Source organism: Lathyrus oleraceus, chromosome 3 (genome assembly GCF_024323335.1).
Source record: "Lathyrus oleraceus cultivar Zhongwan6 chromosome 3, CAAS_Psat_ZW6_1.0, whole genome shotgun sequence".
In the NCBI taxonomy this organism is placed as follows: domain Eukaryota; kingdom Viridiplantae; phylum Streptophyta; class Magnoliopsida; order Fabales; family Fabaceae; genus Lathyrus; species Lathyrus oleraceus.
The window spans coordinates 318,577,822-318,600,456 of record NC_066581.1 but is presented as its reverse complement, the minus strand read 5'-3'; the positions used below and the strand labels follow the sequence as shown (position 1 = coordinate 318,600,456).

General features: G+C 33.6%; 1 pseudogene; it reads left to right on the top strand.

Annotated features, from left to right (window-relative positions):
* Positions 1-10,103: 10,103 nt before the first annotated feature.
* LOC127131063 (soyasapogenol B glucuronide galactosyltransferase-like) lies at positions 10,104-20,393 on the top strand (annotated as a pseudogene).
* Positions 20,394-22,635: the final 2,242 nt, after the last annotated feature.

Genomic DNA, 22,635 nt, shown 5'->3' with positions numbered 1-22,635 from the left:
ATATATATATATATATATATATATATATATATATATATATATAGATAGAGAGAGAGAGAGAGAGAGAGATCATATCTGCCTTAGTACTTTCAAGAGTAAAAACTCTATATCTGTGAGGAAGTCTGGTCTAGTGTAACGACATATTTATAATATAAAATGGGAGAAAAATTTAATTTTGTTGTGAGCTAAACAAAGTGAAAAAATCTCTTTTGGTTGTTGAGTTAAATTAGTTAAAACCTTTGTTTGGTTGAAAATGTCTTCTGGTTGTTAGGGTAAACTAGTTAAAACCTTTGTTTTGTTGGGAATGTCTTCATTATTAAAACTGTCATTAGGTTCATGAGCTTAGTCATTTGTTAAAAGCTCACATTCGATTTGCGAGTTTAGGTTGCTGTTAAAAGCCTCTCAACTAGTTTTGGAGAACTACTTATTTAAAACTTCATCTTGGTTGGGAAGTTAGTCATTGAAAAACTTCAATCATTGTATCATGATCTTCATGACCATATCCTGTTAAAAGCTATCAAGATAGTGAAAACCCTCAAGTAAAAATTCTCAGGGAGAGGAGTAAGTCACTTTATTAAGATCCAACCTCTATAATTCTGGTATTTTCTCTTATCCCTTAAATATTTGTTTTGAAAATGGATTTTCAATCCCCTACAATTTATCCCCCCTCCCCTCTTGTATTTAGAGTCTCATGTCCAAAATGTGGAATTAGAGTCTAACTCATGTCTAAAGACTAATCATCTCATGAGGAAGATGACTACAAACACTTATATTTTTAACAAGAGTATTTACATGGACACGCCTCCACCATTTGATGGTGATAGGATTGATTTATGGAAAGAAATATTTGAAACTTTTAACAAAGCCAATTATTTTGAAATGTCAGATGTTTTAAACAATGGTCAATTTATTCTTACTTTCTCCTTTAATGATAAGGTAGTAAATAAACTTGATTTTGATTTGACCGAATATGATTTAAAAAAATTCAAACATCATTTTAAAGTCAAACATATTTTGATATATAATTTAAGTTCCAAGAAATTTTATTATGTTTTTACTTGTGAATCCACCAAGCAAGTGTGAGACACTCTTGAAATGATTTATGGAGTTTCTCTAAGTATCAAACAAGAGAAAATGAACATACACATCCAAGAAGTTGGAACATCAAATGAATGTCAAAGTAATGTTAACAGATGGTGCTCGACCATTATAAATATTGGAGGATATATTAGATAAAATTTTCTGAAAAATATCTATGAGTTAATAATTGGAATCAAAAAGTGGATCCAATCTTTAAATTGAGAGATGGAACTACTTTTTATTTTTAGGAGAAATATAAGAAAGAAGAAATCCTTGAAAATCTCAACGAGTTTATTTAACAGTTGAATAATGAAGGAATGGATTTGGAATAATCTTCTTTAATTTCATCAAGACATTCTTTCGAAGAAGAAGAAGAAGTGAAATCAATCTGAGTTGCTTCCTTCAAACTGACGATATATGAACAGTCATCCAAATAATCATCATACGATGATTGTGATGAGCTAGTTACATCTAGAAGAAATATTAAATAAGCTTAATCAAGTAGAATATTCTAAGTAGCCTCATCTAATGAAATAAGAGATGAAGAGTCAACATCCAGAAGAAATTGTGATAAGTCAACTTCTGGAAGAATATTCAAAGATCCTTCATATCAAGTTTCATGTGAATAAGAAAATGATGAATCACTAGAGAAAACATCGATAAACCCTTACAGAGATTCTTACATAGATGTCTTCAAAAATATATCTGATGATACATTAAAAGATTCTTATGGAGCGCCTCCTAAAAAAGAAGAAAAGGATCATGTATGCCTCAAGGCTGTAAAGGAAGATCACCCTAAAGCAACTTCTCTATCTCATAATCAATTGATTAATCTTTGTGTTAAGCTCTCTAGGGAAAATGATAAGTTAGATAAGAACATTACTAATCTTAAGGATTATTCTGAATTCTTGGAAAATAGCATGACGATTCGTTGAGAAGAATTTGCTAGCATAAGAAGTGAATCTTTAAAATCAGTTATATGTGATTCCTTGATTCATTTAAAATTGAAGTAGCTGATATGCATGAAACCCTAAGTAAAATTACTAAGGAGAAATAAATTTTAGATTTTATTCTATCAAATCAAAGTCCCTCACTTAACAAAAATGGAGTAGGGTTTAACCGAGATAGGTAATCTGGAACGATATCTAGAATTAGGAAAAACTTGAATCAGCCTATTTATAAATGTTATATCTGTAAATAAGTGTGACCATTTATATCATTTTTGTTATGATAAACTTAGACAGTATAAAGGAAATAACTTTAGACCTCTTAGAGTCACTAACACACCAAGACCTAAAAGGATTTGGTTATCAAAGGTGAAAATCTAATTTTGTTTTGCAGGGATTGCTTTGCAGCTTTAAAGATACTTATTGCAAATTCGATAAAGCTATGCAAAGCATATATATATATATATATATATATATATATATATATAGTCATGATCAAATGACATCAATGTGTCAAACTTAATAACATGACACCTCTGATAACTCTTTACAGCATATTTGTATAACAAGATCCACTGTTGGATTGAAAACTATTATCATGTAGATTCTGTCTATAAAATTTAACATTAATCGAAAATTATTTGACATGTCAGCGAGATGTATAAAAATCAATGTCTTACAAAACTTCATGAAAACCGTTAATTTATATCATTCTCTTTAACATATGAAATGAGTTTTGATTGATGTAATCTTTATAAGCGTGATCTATATGATAATAACTTTCAATCCAACGGTGAATTTTCTTATATAAACATAAGGTGAAGAGTTATCGAACGTATCATGTTACTAAATTTGACACATTTTATATAGGGATATAGAAACCTAGCAGGTATCCGTTAAATTAGGATTTATGTGCTTCTCATAAAATTAATAAAAACATTATAAAATAAATAATAATCAATGCATGTGCATTTTATAAAATTACCAAAACATTATAAAATACTTCGTCAAACAACTTTGAAGTAAAAAATAGTTAGAGAAATAAAAACAAAAATTATATTATAAAAACTATACAAAATGTAATAATGTTAATATAATTTATATTGTCGAACACTAGAACATGAGGTAGATAAACAAACATAATAATAGTAAAATTTGGAAGGAAGGGAAGAAAAAAAGTCATTGATTCTTGATGCCGTGTCTCATTTTTCTTTATTTATTTTCTCTTTGAATATGCATACTTGAAGCAGAGTGAAGTAAGTGTTGACCGAGATTGGATGACAGAATTGCAACTATGTCAAGCAATATTAGAAATTCAAATATGACATTTTGTCTTTCAATTGTTTAAATATATCAATTTTGTTTGGAATATTTTGAAAGAAAAATGATATGTTGACAGAAAATTGACATAAAATTTGAATGGTTAACACTGTTAAAATATGTGTTTAATCATTTTCGATGCATGATTGCTCAATACAACGAAATGACACAATTCATTAATCATCAACCAATGTTTTTTTAAATTGCGGTCAGTCGCGAATATGGATACGGACGTGGTTGTAGTTCTTGCAATGCATATTGTGTCTATTGCAGTGTGAAAATTGATTGAGAAATATTTGAAATACACAAAATGAAAATGTTTAAAGTTAAGATTTTTTATTGTATTTAAATTAGATTGATATTTGTAGTTCTAAAATTTTCATTTTTAGTGAGAAGAATTGAAGGAACATGGATGGAATTGTTTGGCACAGCCATATCGCATGCATGATTTTAATTCACATTGGGTTGTTGTTTGATGTCATTGTGGATACGACCACATCAACAATGGGGCCGCATTTGTGGTTAAGGACCGAAATTTAAAATCATATCTTCAACTAAGTAAAGATACAAATATCTAGTTTCTTGATAGTACTTGGGAAAAAAAATTCACCCTTACATGACTCATGCTTGAGGGATAGTGTAAATGTTTGGTTTTTTGATAGGACTTAGGAAAACATTTTCCCCTTACATGGTTCATGCTTGAAGGGCTGTGTAGATGTGTAATTTCTTGGACCGAGTTATCTCGAGCGGGCCAGATTCCGCTTGGACCTAACAAAGCTCATCCCGATTGGTGACTTGTCTAAAAGATCAAGGTCGGGTTGAAGCAGCTGATGGGCAAGGTTGGTCATGTCAATCCAAGGCTAACATGAGGCATTATCTGATTGAGGTATGATGGAGAACCATTTGTGACTGATGGGGAAGTTTAAGGCTTTAGATTTAGGCAATCAAGCTTATTTCCATCATCATTAAGAGGTCATATGAAGCACGTGCAATCATATTAAATTGTCTCAAATGAGATTTACGTGCAAAACGAGTCAAAATTACAATATAAGGGGAAAATACAAAGAGAAAGATTTATCATACACAAACATTTGAGCAATGAAAAATTGCGATTTTACTGGCCCTCGCTAGTAGATTTATCATTAGTGTACTTTTACGAGTACATTTGGCGCCACTTTGGGCTCTATTTAAACTAACCGAGTCACACATACCTATTCTAATAGCAGCCTGATTCCATCTAACCATGACACGAATTGCCACTAGTAGCAACAACAACATTGTCTGAACTAGCATAGCGGAGATGCTAGCCTTTATGGATGAGCTCCATCGCCAAAATAAACTATTACAGGAGAGAGATCATGACATACAACAATAGCAACAAACAAATCCTAAGGTCATAAAGGACGAGCAACCTGCATATCCCAACCACTCGCGACGAATATTTGGGACGCTCTAGCTCCCGACAATTTCAGACGATCCTCTTTGGCGTCATTCGACGTCAATTGGGATCCCCAGGAGCACATAAATTCCATCAACACCCAGATGAATACCATTAGTGTAGATGATTCACTGAAGTGAAAGTTGATGACCACAACATTCTAGGAGGCCGCCCTTAAATAGTACATGAGTTCTACGAGGTTCTTAGTGTTAAGTTACAAGGAGTTATCAAGAAAACTTTCCAACATCAGTTTGTTCAACCGCCATGGATATTTTGAATCCTTCTGTGAGTATTTGGCCTGATTTCATGAAAAAAACATACAAGTCTCCAACCCGAACACATAGATATTCATTAGAGATTTCAAGGATGGTCTCATGTTCGGGAACTTCAACAAATCCTTGGCTTAGAAACCGACAACCTCGATGGAAAAGATTTTGGCATGGACTTTCAAAAAATAAGAAAGAAACGCTATTGCAACACTAAAAAAAAGAACATATGATGCAAAAGAGTGAGTTGGGAAAAATTTACTCTTTTTAATAACTTGAAGGAATGATTCATAAGTTTAATCCTCCAATTTGAAAATTTTGTATATCCTCCTTGTTCTTATAGATTGGAACTAAAGTGTTTCTTCTCCATTCTTCCGACATATGTTTTGACCCCATAATTTTGTTAAAGAGTTTGGTGAGTCACTCAATGCCTCTATCTCCAAGAATTTTTTACACTCCAATAGGTTTGTTGTCTGGCCCAACCGCCTTACTGTTACTTATCAATTCAACGTTTCTTTTACTTCTTGTTTTTGAATTTGAAGATAATAATTATAGTTCTAATCATATTCTCCAATGTCGAGCCTGCTAAAGTGTGGTGAAATATCATATCCTTCATTAAATAAATTATAAAAAGATATCTTCCACCTATCCGTTATATCCTTTTCCTGAACCAAAACTTTTTCTTCTTCATCTTTAACACACCTCACTTGATCCAAATCTCTTGTCTTTCTTTCTTATATGACTTCTTCTTCTCACTCTTCTCTTGACTCTTACATCCATAATAAATACTCTATGTTTGGTAGTTAAGCTCTCTTCCAATATAATTTTATAATCCAATCAAATCTTTCTATCTGACTTCCTAATAAGAAAGAAATATATCCAAGAATATGTTACCTCACTTTTATATGTAATAATATGTTTTCATCTTTTCCTAAAGCAGGTATTATCTATAACAAGATAAAAAATCTACAAAAACTCTATGATGAATTTACCTTATACACTTACCTCCCCAATACCATACCTCTCATGCATGCCCTTATAACTTCTTGTTAAACCTTCCCTAACTTACTTTAATGTGTTATACTAATCCAAACTAAGGTGTGTAAGCACTAATAACATTAATGGTGTATTGTTCCTCTACAAATTGTAGGTCTATGATCTGATATCCTAGTTTTTTCACAATTGGAATATCCTTCTTCCACTCATTATCTACAATAATTCCCATCCCATTTCTCGATATAACTTTTCCAGTATGCATAAGCTTAAAGCTCGAGCTGTATAATTCTTTCGTCTGTTCACTCGTCCACTTAGTTTCTTGTAGGCATGTGAAATTGATCTTCCTCCTGACCATAGTGTCCATTATTTTCATGAATTTTCTAATAAGTGTGCCTAAATTCCATGTTTCAAAACGAATCTACTCTCATGAACTCGCTTCTTTACCCACACCTGTTTACGAAAATGTGGGAACCCTTACTTATTTTTCAATGCATTCATACGACGATGCAACAACCCTTGCTCTTTTGAGCAGTGATTACATAGTGTGTTGTTTCTAAGCCAAGATTGAACAATCTATTTATATATATTAAATCAAATGCTTCAAATTATATTATGACACTTAACATAGTCTTCTTCAAAAATAATCCACATCATTCTATTAGCTTATGTGTACATCTTCTATTAAACCACCCATCAAAACACCATTATTTATCAACATGCATATTTTGACTCTTAAAGTACCAAAACAGTCACCACTATTAACAATAATATTAATACAAATAATAAATAATAATATAATATTTGGCTAATAATAATAATAATATAATTATCTAGATACCACTATTGAAAATAATATTATTTATAAAATAAAAGAGAGAATGTTTAAAAGAGAGATTTTGATCTAATTAATTAATTAATTAATTTTTTTCAACGTTATTATATTATTTTATTCTTAAAATCTTCAAACAATATTCTTAAAATCATTTTACTAATACTTTTGAAAAAGAAGTATTCAAATTTTATATAAAGTAACCGATAATTTTATTCTTATTCTATTTATTTTGTTGAAAATTGTGTTTTAGTAGTAATTACTAACATATTTAATTTTTTGTTTTTAGTTTTTAATATTATTATCATTATATTGTATATTAGTTACAATTTATTTTTGATATACATATTAGTTACAAATTTTTAGTTATACTCTTTTAATTATTATAAAAATTAATGTTTAGAAAAGGAAGAGTTGTATGAAACGGTGAATGTAATGAAATTTTAAATTATAAATTCAGTCACATGGATATAAATTAAATTTAATAGATTTTGTTTCAGTTATAAACTCAATCAAGATATATGTGATGTTTGATTTTCTCTAATAATATTATTTTATTATTCTTAATCAGTCAATTTGTTTTACTTTTTTTCTTTAAATAGATAAATTTCTCTCCCTTTCTCCCTCACACGTATCTTTTAGAACTTGATGCATAACCAGACAAAAATGAGATGAATGAGTGAACTATTCAACACCGATTAAAAAAAATAATTTTTCTATCTTTATCTAATCCAAAAGCTCTTGGAAGATAAATAGATAAATTCCTCTCACTTTCTCTCTCACACGTATTTTTTAGAACTTGATGCATAACGAGACAAAAAATGAGATGAATGAGTGAACTATTCAACACCGATTCAATTTTTTTTTTATATTTTCTATCTTTATCTAATCCAAAAGCTCTTGGAAAGTTTCATCTTTTTAGTCATATTGAAATTCATTTCATAAATATTATTTTTATCATGGTTAAATTCATTTCATACTCATATTTATATTGTCTAACATAATTTTTAATTATTATTTTGCAGGTTTTGCAATTTGAGTGAGAGTTCAATCGACCCCAACTCCTACAAATAACAATCTTAGAAAGAAAATTGAAATACATGTCTCTTACAATCATTTGAAGCATCACAATTCTAGAAAATGCAATACATATGCTTTCGTTCAGATATTTTATTTTTTGTATTGATTATTATTTTATTTTTTTGGTTTAATTTTCTTCCTCTTATTTCATAATTCTAGAATTATAGTATTTATACTTTCTTTCGGATATAAATTCTTATTTATTTTTTAGTATAAATTCTAATTATTATCTTAATTATATTTTATAGTCAGAATTATTTTGATATATGTTGTTTAATGTCTTTGTAATAAAGATGCACATAAATTTACGGGTCTTCAATTTGAAAGTTCACATAAACTTACGGATCTTCAATTTTAAAGTTTATCGTCTCTATGAATAATAATAATTTATATCCTCAAATATTTTGAACTATAATTCACATGTTTTCGTCCCGATATAACCGTACCAATTAGATTATTATTTTTTGTTTAGTTTCCTTCTTTCTCTTACGATCTCTCTTTCGAATATAACCATACCAACAATATTTAATTTCCATTTAATTGTTACAAAGTTATTCTTTGATTTAATTTCCTTCCCTCGATTTTAAAACATTTTTGTGGTTTAGTTATATGGAATAATTGATGTTTTTATTCTTTATAAAAAATATTTTATTCCTTTAGATAAACTATTTCTAGCATTACTATAATTAGTGCATATAGATAATATTTAATTTTTATTTCTAACAATACTATAATTAATGGAAATAGATAATATTTCATTTTCGTTCCAATTGTTATGAAGTTTTATTTTTTTTCTAATTGTGACCAATAATAATCTATGATTCTACATTCATATTTAATAATTAATGACTTATTAAAAAATTAAAATTTATTTCTCTCTATTTTAATTATTCATCAATCCAAATTCTGACTCTAAATAAAAGAAGCTCCATTTTACAATATTAGTGACATTATCTACCAATCAAAATTTTAATTTTGTAGTTAGTATCATATTAAAAAAAGTGAAATTGAATCTCAATTTCTCACTATTTACTAATTATCTATCAATCTAAATCCTCAACCTATAATTAAGGACTATTAAAAATTGTGAAATTATATTTCTTACTTATTATTTATAATAATTATCTACAATTCTAATTTCTAACTCAACAATTAATGTAATATTAAAAATTTTGAAAGTGTTTTTTTCAATATATTTTAGTACAACTATTATTGCTTTGTAATTGCCAATCAATCAATTATTCTCTTTGAATAAAAATAAATTAAACTAAATTATAAATTTAATCATGAAATTGTTCTATTATCTATTATTCAATCATTAAAATCATTAAATTTTTAAGATACAAACTAATTGATAAAATTGAGTATAATTCTTATATTATTTACGATTACATCAGTCTTTTTTCTTACTCCTAAAAATTTAAGTTATTCTCAAATGTCCTAATAAACTCATATAATAGTTATTCAAATAAATTCACTAGAAAAAAAATTATATCAAAATAATCAATTGATTTTCTCTATTACTCTTAAAATTCATTTTTTTTCAAATATATGTTTATAAAACTACATATAATAATTATTCAAATATAATTATTTAAAAATTACTCAATAAAAAAAAATTTAAAATTTTGATAAAGTTTAAAATTTTATACACAATGACATTAATATATTACATAATTGATTATGTCATATAAATTCAATAAAATTTTTGTTAGCCGTCGAAAATCTAACACAACCATCCCTTTTTGTCTGAGCTTGACAGAGGCTATGTATATTAATGCTTACATAGATATAATTTATAATTAAAAAAAAATCAATAAGATTCTCTTTTTGAGCAAACCCGTTAAGTTGTTAATAATATTTTTATTTTTCTTGAAGATGACATTACAAAACAAAGCAAAGAAACTGATAAAATTGCATGTCAACGATGGACTGAGAAAGCAAGAATAGGATTTAATGACCAAACAAATAGAGAGAATACAAACACAAAATGTTGTTTCTAATTCAAGGTCAAATATTGTATTCAATACTTAACTGTGTGCAGGTCTTGTTTCTATATATATTACATGATTGCACTAAATGAAATTCTCTGAAACATCTGTTTTAAAATCACTTTCTTAATTTGTATATCTCAGGAACAAGTTCTCATCAAAAGCAATGGATTCTCAACAACTTCATGTAGTTTTTGTTCCTGGTCTAACTCCCGGCCATATGATTCCAATGATCGACACAGCAAGGCTATTTGCAAAGCATGGTGTTAATGTAACCATCATCAATACTCATGCCAATGCTTCAACATTCCAAAAAACCATTGACTGTGACTTCAATTCTGGATACTCCATCAAAACTCAGCTACTTTCGTTCATCCCAAGTTGGTTTGCCTGATGGAATTGAAAACTTTAAAGATGCCACTTCCTTAGAAATTTTTGGTAAAATGATGCATTGAAATCTGATGCTTCAAGATTAAATTGAGATTATGCTTCAAGATCTTCAACCAGATTGCATATATAATAAGCGACATGACTTATCCTTGGAATATTGAATCAGCTGCGAAACTAAACATTCCAAGGATTTAGTTTTACAATTCAAGCCTATTCTCCAACAGTGCAAGTTATTTTTTGAGAAAGTATAGACCTCATGATGATTTAGTTTCTGATACACAGAAATTTACTATTCCTTGTTTGCCTCATACCATTGAGATAACACCTTTGCAGTTAGCTTGTGCGAGGGTCAAAAATTCAACCACAAGTGCTTTTGGAGAAATGTTTGAATCAGAGATTTTGCATGAAAAGTTGTATATGCAACAACCACCAAGCTTGTTTGCAAACTCAACAAAGTATTGTATGGCTTAAAGCAATATCTTCGTGTTTGGTATAAAAAGTAGTATCAAGCCGTCATTTAGTTTGGTTTTGCCTCGAGTAGGTGTGATCACTCTTTATTCGTGTATAATCATAACAACATTACACTCTATGCCCTTGTGTATGTGGATGATATTCTGGTTACTGGTTCATCCTCCACACTAATTCATGAGCTTATTACCAAGCTAAATCTTAAATTTTCACTCAAACAATTTGGTACTCCTCGATATTTCCTTGGAGTCGAAGTTCACAAACAAGTTGGTGGCTCCCTATTACTAAATCAAACGAAATACATCCATGGCTTACTCTCCAAAATCACCATGTTAGGAGAAAAAGGAGTATCAACCCCTATGATGAGCACGTGCAAATTGAGTAAGCATTAGTATGATGTGTTATCTGATTCGTGTCTCTACAAATCCACTATTGGGGCCCTTCAATATCTCACTCTTACATGTCCAGACATTGCCTTTGCAGTAAAAACGACATGTTAATTCATGGCACAACCGATACATTCACATTGGTCTGCAGTCAAAAGAATACTTTGTTACTTGAGTGGCACGACAATGCTTGGCTTGATGCTTGTTCCAATTGCAACCTCACAACCATTCTTGTTACGTACCTACAGTGATTCTGACTGGGCCAGTGATCCGGATGATCGTAGATCAACATCTTGCTCTTGCTTGTTCTTTGGTCCTAACCTTGTCTCATGGAGTTCAAAGAAACAAGTCCTTGTTGCCCGATCCAGCACAAAAGTCGAATATCGCGCGCTGTCTCACACAACATCTGAATTGTTACAGCTAAAATCCTTACTTGGTGAACTTCATATTCCCTACTCAGTTCCATGCTATTTTGTTGTCTTGAGTGTTTTTATACTATCACATAATTCGGTTATACATGCGAGAACAAATCACATTGAACTAGATATCCACTTTGTTCGTGAAATAGTTGTGGCCAAGTAGCTTCAGATTCAACATGTTCCGTGCCATGCTCAACTTGCAGACATGTTCACAAAACCTCTCACGACAACCTTACTCAAATTGATGTTTAAGCCACCGCCATGATTTTTTGTGTGTGTGGGTGGGTGGGGTGGGGGTATTAGAGATGATCTTAGCATAATTAGTTAAAGTTGTTAGAGAGTTAGTTACAATTAACATCAACTATAAAAGTAATTGAAGGAGAATTGCGGTCCAAAACGCAACGGAAATTAAAATTTTCTCCTTTAGAGATCCTTACGAATGGTCATGATCAGTGATATAATATTTACCTCTTGTGACGATTGAAACCTTTGGTGCAGATCTCTTGTGACGATCAAAACCTTTGATGCAGATCCACGAAGCGATCACGAACGTTGAACGATGACAACGTCTCTACTCAGTCCACACGAACGGGTTCCTTCAATCTCAGTGCTAGCTGGTACGAATGAAGGCTTTGAGTGAGAGAGAGAGAGTGAGAGAAAACGAAAATAATGCAACCGCACTGAATGCTTCTGCACAAGGGTTCTATTTATAGAACCACTTGTGTGGGCTTCAAGCTAAAAGGCCCACTTAAGTGTATTTTGGCCCATATCTTATAATATGCCCAAAATCACTTGAGCCCATGGTACCTTACCATATTTCGTATTCTACTCAAGTACACCGTACCTTACGATGTTCTATAATTCACTTAAGGGCACCGTACCTTACGGTATTCCTTAGTTACTCTATCTCTCATCAATCCGTCCTTTGTGTGTGACCCTGTAGGTTTTCGTGACGTTGGCAATTATATTAAATCACGCATTTAACATAATAAACAGTGAGCGGTATCTAGCAACACATCACTGCTACCCAAGACACGAAAATGTCACGTGATCTGACAATTCCTTCTGTGATAATACTTATGTGTATAATTACCCCTTTGCCCTTATGTCTATATTGAACACAAGGCATAGACCGTGTCATCCTTGTCCAGTTCAATATTGGGCCTATAGACATTTATCCTGTTATGCAGGATGGGCAAATTCCATCTAGGTCACTCATGTCCCTCAGCATGCTTTGTGGAGTACCCATCAACTGTCTTTATGGTTATCCAGTTACGGACAATGTTGGATCAGGAATAAAGCATTCGACTCTACATCTAGGGTCCATAGTGGTTTCAGGTCGAAGAGTGGAATACACTATTATCACCATGAGAATAACTTATGACACCTTGCATAACTTTCTATATAGTATTCTCATAGCGGGTCAATCCGGTATAAATATTACTCCTAATATTCATACCTATGTTTGAGACTTGATAACTCTTTATCCATGATCCATGAGATGTGATCATCAGTCTACAAACATAATAGTCTTAATGCTTTAATGTTATCCCACTTCACACTAAAGCTCGACTACGGATACTTTAGGAATAGTGTCCTTATGTTTAATGTGTTCTCATGATTAAGTCACACTTAATACATTAAACGGACTATCTATTCCAGGGACTTTATTAATCAACCATAATAAAGAGAATGCCTTTTATTATTAATAAATAATTCGATACAAGTACCAAAATGTATTGGCCTCTAGGGCTTACACCAACAATCTCCCACTAGCACTAGAGCCAATCAGGCATACCCCGTATGCCCATTGATCTAGTATGGCCATCATGCTTCTGCTGCGCAAGAGGCTTTGTCAGTGGGTCAGCTATATTGTCAAGTGTAGGTACTTTACATATTTTCACATCTCCTTTATCTATTATCTCTCGAATGAGATGATAACGCCTGAGTATGTGTTTGGATCGTCGGTGAGATCTAGGCTCCTTAGCTTGTGCGATAGCACCATTGTTATCATAATAGAGACCAATGGGATCCACAATGCTAGGGACTATGCCAAGTTCACTAATGAACTTTTTGATCCAAACAACTCCCTTTTCTGCATTTGAGGTAGCAATATACTCGGCCTCGGTTGTAGAATCAACAATTGTATCTTGCTTTGAAATTTTCAAGCTCACAGTGCCACCATTTCAGCAAAACACATAACCATTGGAATCATTCATATTAAAGCGTCTCAGCACCTTGTCTATGTACTCTGACTTAGGCCAAGCATTTTATGATCTATCTCTATAGATTCTGATTCCTAATATATATAGGCTGCTTCACCTAGGTCCTTCATAGAAAAACATTTCCCCACCCAAGACTTTACTTGTTGCAGGGTAGGGATATCGTTTCCAATAAGTAATATGTCATCTACATATAATACCAGGAATACGATCATGCTCCCACTAACCTTCTTGTAGACACAAGGCTCATCTTCGTTCTTGATTAATCCATATTGTTTTACTGTTTCATCAAAACGAAAATTCCATGAGTAGGTCACAGGCTCATCTTGATCCATGAGTGATACATCACCTTGAGCCATATATCTCAGGTAGGTGACGTATCCTGCCTGACCTACGCTGGTCTTGTTCTACTTGAGCAGGTTGCTCTTACACAACTACTTGTGTTTCCTGCTCCAATTCCTCCATAGGTGTGTCGATGCTTTGTGATTCTTGAATTTCTTCAAGCTCTACTTTCCTCCCACTGGTTCCTTTGGAAATAAAATTATTTTCTAGGAAAACTCCAGTTCGAGTGACAAACACTTTGCCCTCAGAAGGATTGTAGAAGTAATACCCTCTTGTTTCTTTAGGATACCCCACAAATAAGCATTTGTCAGATTTGGGCTCAAGCTTAGTTGAAATTTGTCGTTTCACATAAACCTCGCAACCCCAAATCTTTATGTAAGACATATGTGGTTTCTTACCACTCCATATCTCATATGGTGTCTTCTCAACCCTTTTGGATGGAACATGGTTAAGTGTGTAAGCTGCTGTCAATAGTGTATGTCCCCAAAAGGAGTTTGGAAGATCGACGTGACTCATCATGGATCGGACCATGTCTAACAAGGTTCGATTTCTTCTCTCAGATACACCATTCCATTGGGGTGTTCCAGGAGGAGTAGGCTGGGATAGGATCCCACACTCTTTCAGATGGTCATCAAACTCTAGGCTTAAATACTCACCACCTCGATCTGATCGAAGAGTTTTAATATTCTTACCTAGTTGGTTTTAACTCGTTAGGTTTCACCCTTTTAGTATTAATGTTATTAATAGGCATTTCGAGATCAAGGACATATAGTCCATTTCTCATTTGTGCAGTAGCATAGAATATATCATTCAAATAAATTGAGCAACAATTGTTCTTTATTATAAATGAAAAACCAAACTTGTCCAGACAAGAAATGGAAATAATATTCCTGCTAATTGCAGGTACATAATAACAGTTCTCTAACTGAATTATAAAACCACTAGATAAAGTCAATACATAAGATCCTACGGCTAAAGTAGCAACCTTTGCTCCATTGCCAACTCGTAGGTCAACTTCACCTTTTTCCAAATCTCTACTCCTTTTCAGCCCCTGCACATTTGTACAAATGTGAGAACCGCATCCAGTATCTAATACCCATGATGCAGAAGTAGATAAATTTATTTAATAACAAAATACCTGAAGTTGAAGTCTCTACTCCATTCTTCTTATCTTCCAGGTACTTTGGGCAGTTCCTCTTCCAGTGTCCGGTCTTACCGCAATGGAAGCAGGTGCCTTCTTTTGCTATGCCTCCACTAGGCTTTAAAGCAGCAACGGTGGGTTTGGGTTTGGCAACTTCCTTGCCTTTCCCTTTATCACCCTGCTTAGTGGGCCTTTTGTTCTGTCTCTTTCCATTTCCGATCATCAGAATGGACTTCCCTTTTGACTTCAGATTCTGCTCGGCAGTTCTCAACATAGCGAGCAGTTCAGGAAGAGATTTGTCCATATCAATCATATTGAAATTTAGGACAAATTGACTGAAACTATCTGGCAACGATTGCAAGATTAAATCAGTCGCAAGTTCCTTTTCGAGGGGAAAACCCAATCTCTCAAGGTTTTCCACATACCCAATCATCTTGAGTACATGGGGACCTACAGGGGCTCTCTCAGCTAACTTGCTTTGGAAAAGGGCTTTTGAAACTTCAAACCTCTCATGCCTTGCTTGCTCTTGATAAAGCAGCTTCAGGTGTTCGATCATATCGAACGCTGACATGTTCTCATGTTGCTTTTGCAATTCTGAGTTCATGGTAGCCAGCATGAGACAAGCAGTTTCATTGGCATCATCGACATGCTTCTTATAAGCATCTCTTTCTGCCTTAGGTGCAGAACTAGGAGGTTCCTCTTCAGGAACAGGTGTCTCCAAGACATACAACTTTTTATCATGTTTGAGGACAATCCTCAGGTTTCGGTGCCAATCCAGAAAATTTGTCCCAGACAATTTTTCCTTGTCAAGGATTGATCGCAAGATGTTGTTAGAGGTGTTTGCTGTCATGGTTATCTACATAAGGATTAAGAAAATATAAGTATCATTGACATATTTAATTAGGCCTTTAATCAAATATGCTCCCACTATTTTACTCAAAACAAATGACCCTCATCATTTGATTCGGAAAATCCCGTTGGAAGACTTTCTAGTGGGTCGAGATCCATATTTCACTTCGTTCTAAGTCCGCGTAGGCGGATTACACAAAACTAGGTTATTTAGGTAGGAACTCTTCCAATTGTATCTCATACAACTCTCGAAAATTTCAGTTGGGTGAATAACTCCTTATTCCAATCCATCATATGGATCATTCCCAACTCTTGCTTCTAAACATATACAAGAAAATTATAATTAAGTTTGATTCATCGTTTTAGCAGTTGGATATTACAATTATCCCATCGCACCTTGACTAATACAAAACATGCACCTCGCGTAGGCGAAACCTACATTATTCGATACCAGTCTTGATGAGTGCTAAAACTTGGAAAGCAAACATTTATAATATTCTCATAATTTGTTTAGTTAAGTTTGACCCATTGTCTTAGCAGTTGGATATTACAATTATCCCATCGCACCTTACTAATATAGAACATGCACCTCGCGTTGGCGAAACCTACATTATCCGATACTAGTCTTGATGAGTGCTAAGACTTGGAAAGCATAAACTTAATATTTTAGTTTGAGGGAATTGCAATTGTTCTGATCTCACCGGCTTATTTATCATATAAATCGTCTCTCACATGCATCAACATATATTCACATGCATCAACATACATACACATGCATCAACATACATACACAATGAAACAGTTATGGCCCTTAGCGCAATTGTTCTCTCAAGCCAATGAGAGAACCTAAGCTAACCTAATAACGATCTAAGCTTCTCCAAGCAAGATCTTCAAGGTTGTCCTCCTTTAATATTGAATTCTTCTCTAAGCTTCTCCAAGCAAGATCTTCAAGGTTGTCCTCCTTTGATATTGAAATCTTCTCTTTCTTTATGACATTGTCTTCTTCTCTTTCTTCATAACATTACATTCCAGAAGAAAATCGTTTTACATACGAGGGTTTGAGATGAGAAAAGAAGTTACATTAAGAGATCAAAAGGAGAGGCACGACACGCAGGTCGTATTTAAAAACCAAAACAAAATGAAGGAAGACTAAGGCCATAACTGATCACAACAAGGCAATAATAACAATCACATTATTATTATTAATTTTTTAATTCCTTTAATTAATTAAAACCAAATTAAATTTCGGCGACCGATCACACTACGCAAAGTTAGCCGGGGGTTCCGCTGACCGATCAGCGGACGGGGTCAAGGGGCAGCGCCCTTGCGGGGTTGGAGGGGCAGCGCCCCTGTCCAAAATTTTAATGAACAATTCATTTGAAATGGACATTGTTTTGTATGAACACAACCCTTGCTTAGTCACAAAACAGAAACCCCAAGAATTCTGACCCTGTGAGTGTGACGACCGTCACAAGCATGTTACGACCGTCACAGGTCACAAGCATGTTACGACCGTCACAGGCATATGTTACGACCGTCACGGGGCCAAAACAGAAACGCCTACAATTTTGGATCTGTGAGTGTGACGACCGTCACAAAGCACGTGACGACCGTCACGTCCTTGTTACGACCGTCATGGGTCTGTTACGAACGTCACGCGTCTTGTTACGACCGTTACGCATCCAAAATAACAGAACTTTGAAACAGTCTACAGACCTGTTCCAAAACCCTAAATTCACAACTCCTTGACGGCACAACCCTTGCGCCGTCACCAACCCTAATGCGCCAATTTCAGACCGTCAAACACACCTCGATTATTGATTCAGTATGATTGATCAACAGGTCATTGCTTCACCATACTAATGTCGGATTCCGAAGCAAATGACCATTGATCGCTCAAAGGAAAACAATCATTTAGTGTTTGAATGAACGAAACAGAAACAGTATATCACATATACCGTACTTTGCATTAGGATTACTTATATCATATATAAGCTGATCGGTCTCAATTGCGTAACCTATGGACGATCGATGTATCGCTGCTTCACCATACTAATGTCGGTACCGAAGCATAGTCAACATCAATCATACAACTTATACACTCATGATGCCAAATTTAATTACCCGTTTAATTAATTGATTCATTCTGTCTTTTAATCATATTAATACAGAAATTAAACAACTATCCGATTCATGGTTTCGTAAGTGGCTCTGATACCACTGAAGGAGAATTGCGGTCCAAAACGCAGTGGAAATTAAAATTTTCTCCTTTAGAGATCCTTACGAATGGTCATGATCAGTGATAGAATATTTACCTCTTGTGACGATTGAAACCTTTGGTGCAGATCTCTTGTGACGATCAAAACCTTTGATGCAGATCCACGAAGCGATCACGAACGTTGAACGATGACAACGTCTCTACTCAGTCCACACGAACGGGTTCCTTCAATCTCAGTGCTGGCTGGTACGAATGAAGGCTTTGAGTGAGAGAGAGAGAGTGATAGAAAACAAAAATAATGCAACCGCACTGAATGCTTCTGCACAAGGGTTCTATTTATAGAACCACTTGTGTGGGCTTCAAGCTAAAAGGCCCACTTAAGTGTATTTTGGCCCATATCTTATAATATGCCCAAAATCACTTAAGTTCATGGTACCTTACCATATTTCGTATTCTACTCAAGTACACCGTACCTTACGATGTTCTATAATTCACTTAAGGGCACCGTACCTTACGGTATTCCTTAGTTACTCTATCTCTCATCAATTTGTCCTTTGTGTGTGACCCTGTAGGTTTTCGTGACGTTGGCAATTATATTAAATCACGCATTTAACATAATAAATAGTGAGCGGTATCTAGCAACACATCACTGCTACCCAAGACACGAAAATGTCATGTGATCTGACAATTCCTTCTGTGATAATACTTATGTGTATAATTACCCCTTTGCCCTTATGTCTATATTGAACACAAGGCATATACCGTGTCATCCTTGTCCAGTTCAATATTGGGCCCATAGACATTTATCCTGTTATGCAGGATGGGCAAATTCCATCTAGGTCACTCATGTCCCTCAGCATGCTTTGTGGAGTACCCATCAACTGTCTTTATGGTTATCCAGTTACGGACAATGTTGGATCAGGAATAAAGCATTCGACTCTACATCTAGGGTCCATAGTGGTTTCAGGTCGAAGAGTGGAATACACTATTATCACCATGAGAATAACTTATGACACCTTGCATAACTTTCTATATAGTATTCTCATAGAGGGTCAATCCGGTATAAATATTACTCCTAATATTCATACCTATGTTTGAGACTTGATAACTCTTTATCCATGATCCATGAGATGTGATCATCAGTCTACAAACATAATAGTCTTAATGCTTTAATGTTATCCCACTTCACACTAAAGCTCGACTACGGATACTTTAGGAATAGTGTCCTTATGTTTAATGTGTTCTCATGATTAAGTCACACTTAATACATTAAACGGACTATCTATTCCAGGGACTTTATTAATCAACCATAATAAAGAGAATGCCTTTTATTATTAATAAATAATTCGATACAAGTACCAAAATGTATTGGCCTCTAGGGCTTACACCAATAGTAATATCATGTGTGTATTGAAGTTAATCATAAAATAAAAGCTTCTCTTTTTTATCCTTCTTCTTTTTCTTTCTTCTTCTTCTTCCACCAAAGCTCTTGGTAATTAAAAATGACAATGATCAAAGATGATTCCTTAACAAATCGGAGAAAATAAGTTATGGAACACTATACAATAGTTTTCATGAACTTGAAAGTGATTATGAGAAACTTATTCAAACTACAATAAGAATCAAATCTTGGAGTGTAGGGCTAGTTTCAACATGGATTAACAAAGATGATGAAAATAAAGCCAATAGAGGACATATTCAAAAAGCGGGAGAGTTGTTAAATTGGCTAAATTCTAAGCCAAATGAGTCTGTTTTGCATGTAAATTTTGGAAACCTTACTAGACTTTCTCATGAACAAATTGTGGAAATAGCTTATGGATTTGAAAATTCAAGTCATAATTTCATTTGGGTTGTTAGAGAAATGTATAAAGATGAGGATGAAGAAGGTTTCTTACAAGATTTCAAGAAAAGGATCAAGGAAAAGGGATATTTGATTTAGAATTAGGCACCACAACTTGTCATATTAGGCCATCCTGCAACCGGAGGGATAATGACTCACTTGTGGACTTGAAAATTCAAGTCATATTTTCATTTGGATTGTCATAGAAAAGATGAAGATGGAGAAAGTTTTCTACAAGGTAAGTTTTGATGTATATCCCTCTTTTTCCCGATCACTTGGACACCTACGGTATAGTCTGTCTTTCTAGTACTTATCATCTTTAAAAAACTTTAATTCGATTAAAATTTTTTCATAGTTAAATCGGAAGAAAAAGGACTAGTAGTATGTATATCCCTCTTTCCCCCGAGTACTTGGATACCTGAAGTATAACTTTCCTTACAAGTGTTTGTCATCTTTAAAAGACTTTAGTTATATTAAATCCTTTTCACAATTAAAACGAGTGAAAAATGACTAGTTGGATGTATATCTCTTTTTCCCCCGAGTACTTGGATACCTGATATATTGCTTTCCTTTCAAGTACTTGTCATCTTTAAAAGACTTTAAATTTATTAAATCCTTTTAACAATTTAAACAGATGAAAAATGACTAGTTTGATGTATATCCCTCTTTTCCCCGAGTACTTGGATATATGTTGTATAACTTTCCTTTCAAGTACTTGTCAACTTTAAAAGACTTTAATTCGATTAAAAAAATTTCATAATTAAATCGGACGAAAAAGGACTAGTTGAATGTATATCCCTCTTTTCTCGAGTACTTGGATACTTGCTGTATAGCTTGCCTTTCAAGTACCTGTCATCTTCAAAAGACTTTAATTCTATCAATTTTTTTTCACAATTACATTGGATGAAAATGGACTAGTTGGATGTATATCCCTCTTTTCCCCCAAATATTTGAATACCTGTTGTATAGCTTGCCTTTCGAATACTCATCTTCCACCCAAAAAGAATCTCAACCAATCAAATATTTTTTCCGCCTCAGCGCGGCGATGCAAACTTTTTCATTAACAAACGATGCTTTATCTATTCCGACGTGATATACAAACAAACGCTCCATCCTCCCATGCACGAGCAACAAATAACTTTTAACCGCTCGAATGCGACCAAACATGATCCATTCTAATGTGATATACAAACAAACACTTTCTGCATCCCATGCGCGAGCAACAAACAATGTTTAACCGCTCAAATGCGACCTAAACATCATTCTCTAAAATCAACCAACGCATAAGTTTTGATACAAAGAATTACATAGCTTTGAATTCTCCATTGCACTTTGGAATACGTAGGAGCAATATTCAACGTCTTTGGATGATGATGAGCAGGGGAAGAACTTTTCAAGTTTGATGGGTTTTATAGGTGATCTGGGTAAAGGATCAAAAAACGCATAAGTGATACACGTGAGAGAGAAAAAATGATTAATACCTAGGGAACCCATATATCAATTTTTCCTTCTCCATTGGAGGTTCTAGAACATAGCTACGGTTGTTGATGATGATGGATCCTTGAAGATCAACAGGAAAATTTATTTTCATGCTATAAGAAGAAGTCATTGTTCTCAGAACGAAAAGTAGAAGAGTGGTGGAATTTGCAGAAAAGTGAAAGCTCTTAGGTTTCAGAAAAGAAGAAGGTGCGAAATGGAAGAAAGAAAAAAGTAGGATGTATATATAGTTATGGAAGAGGACTCTTCAGTTTTCCTAAAAAATTCCATTAACATTTTAAATATTGGATTTAATTAAATGTTTTCCTTTTAAAACGGTTAATTTTGTGGCCCACATTGGCCTTATAAGTTGAAATCATGATGGTGAGTGTGTGCATGGAAACTTATGTGACTGCTATGTGGTAGAGATCATGATGGGGATGACGTATGCGGGATGGGTTGAACAACGTCGATAGTTTTGCTAGAAATGCCACCTTTCTTTCGTATTGCAAGCATGATTGAAAGTGACATTTTTTTGGGGAATCTGTTAGCTTGTGATTTTAGATTTATGCATAGTCGACATGATATAGGGTGTGAGATAAATACACAAGTTAAAACACAGGTAACTAAATCATATTTTGACGCCTAAATCACAATTAGTCGACAGGAAACAAGTTGATTCTCGATAAAGGAAGTTGGAAGATTAAAATATATTTTTCAACAGAAGAAATTATGCTATTTAAAAACAGCTGTCAACATTGACAACAGTTTGTAGCAGTTGAAGAACTGGAAACACATAGAGGAAATGTAGAGGACAAAACGGCCGCGTAATGGTGTACATGTCAAATTTTAGAGGGTTAGTCGTTGTCGATGGTTACTGATGTACATGTATATAAGTCAATTTGATCTTTGTAACAAGGATTCATATTTTCATTAT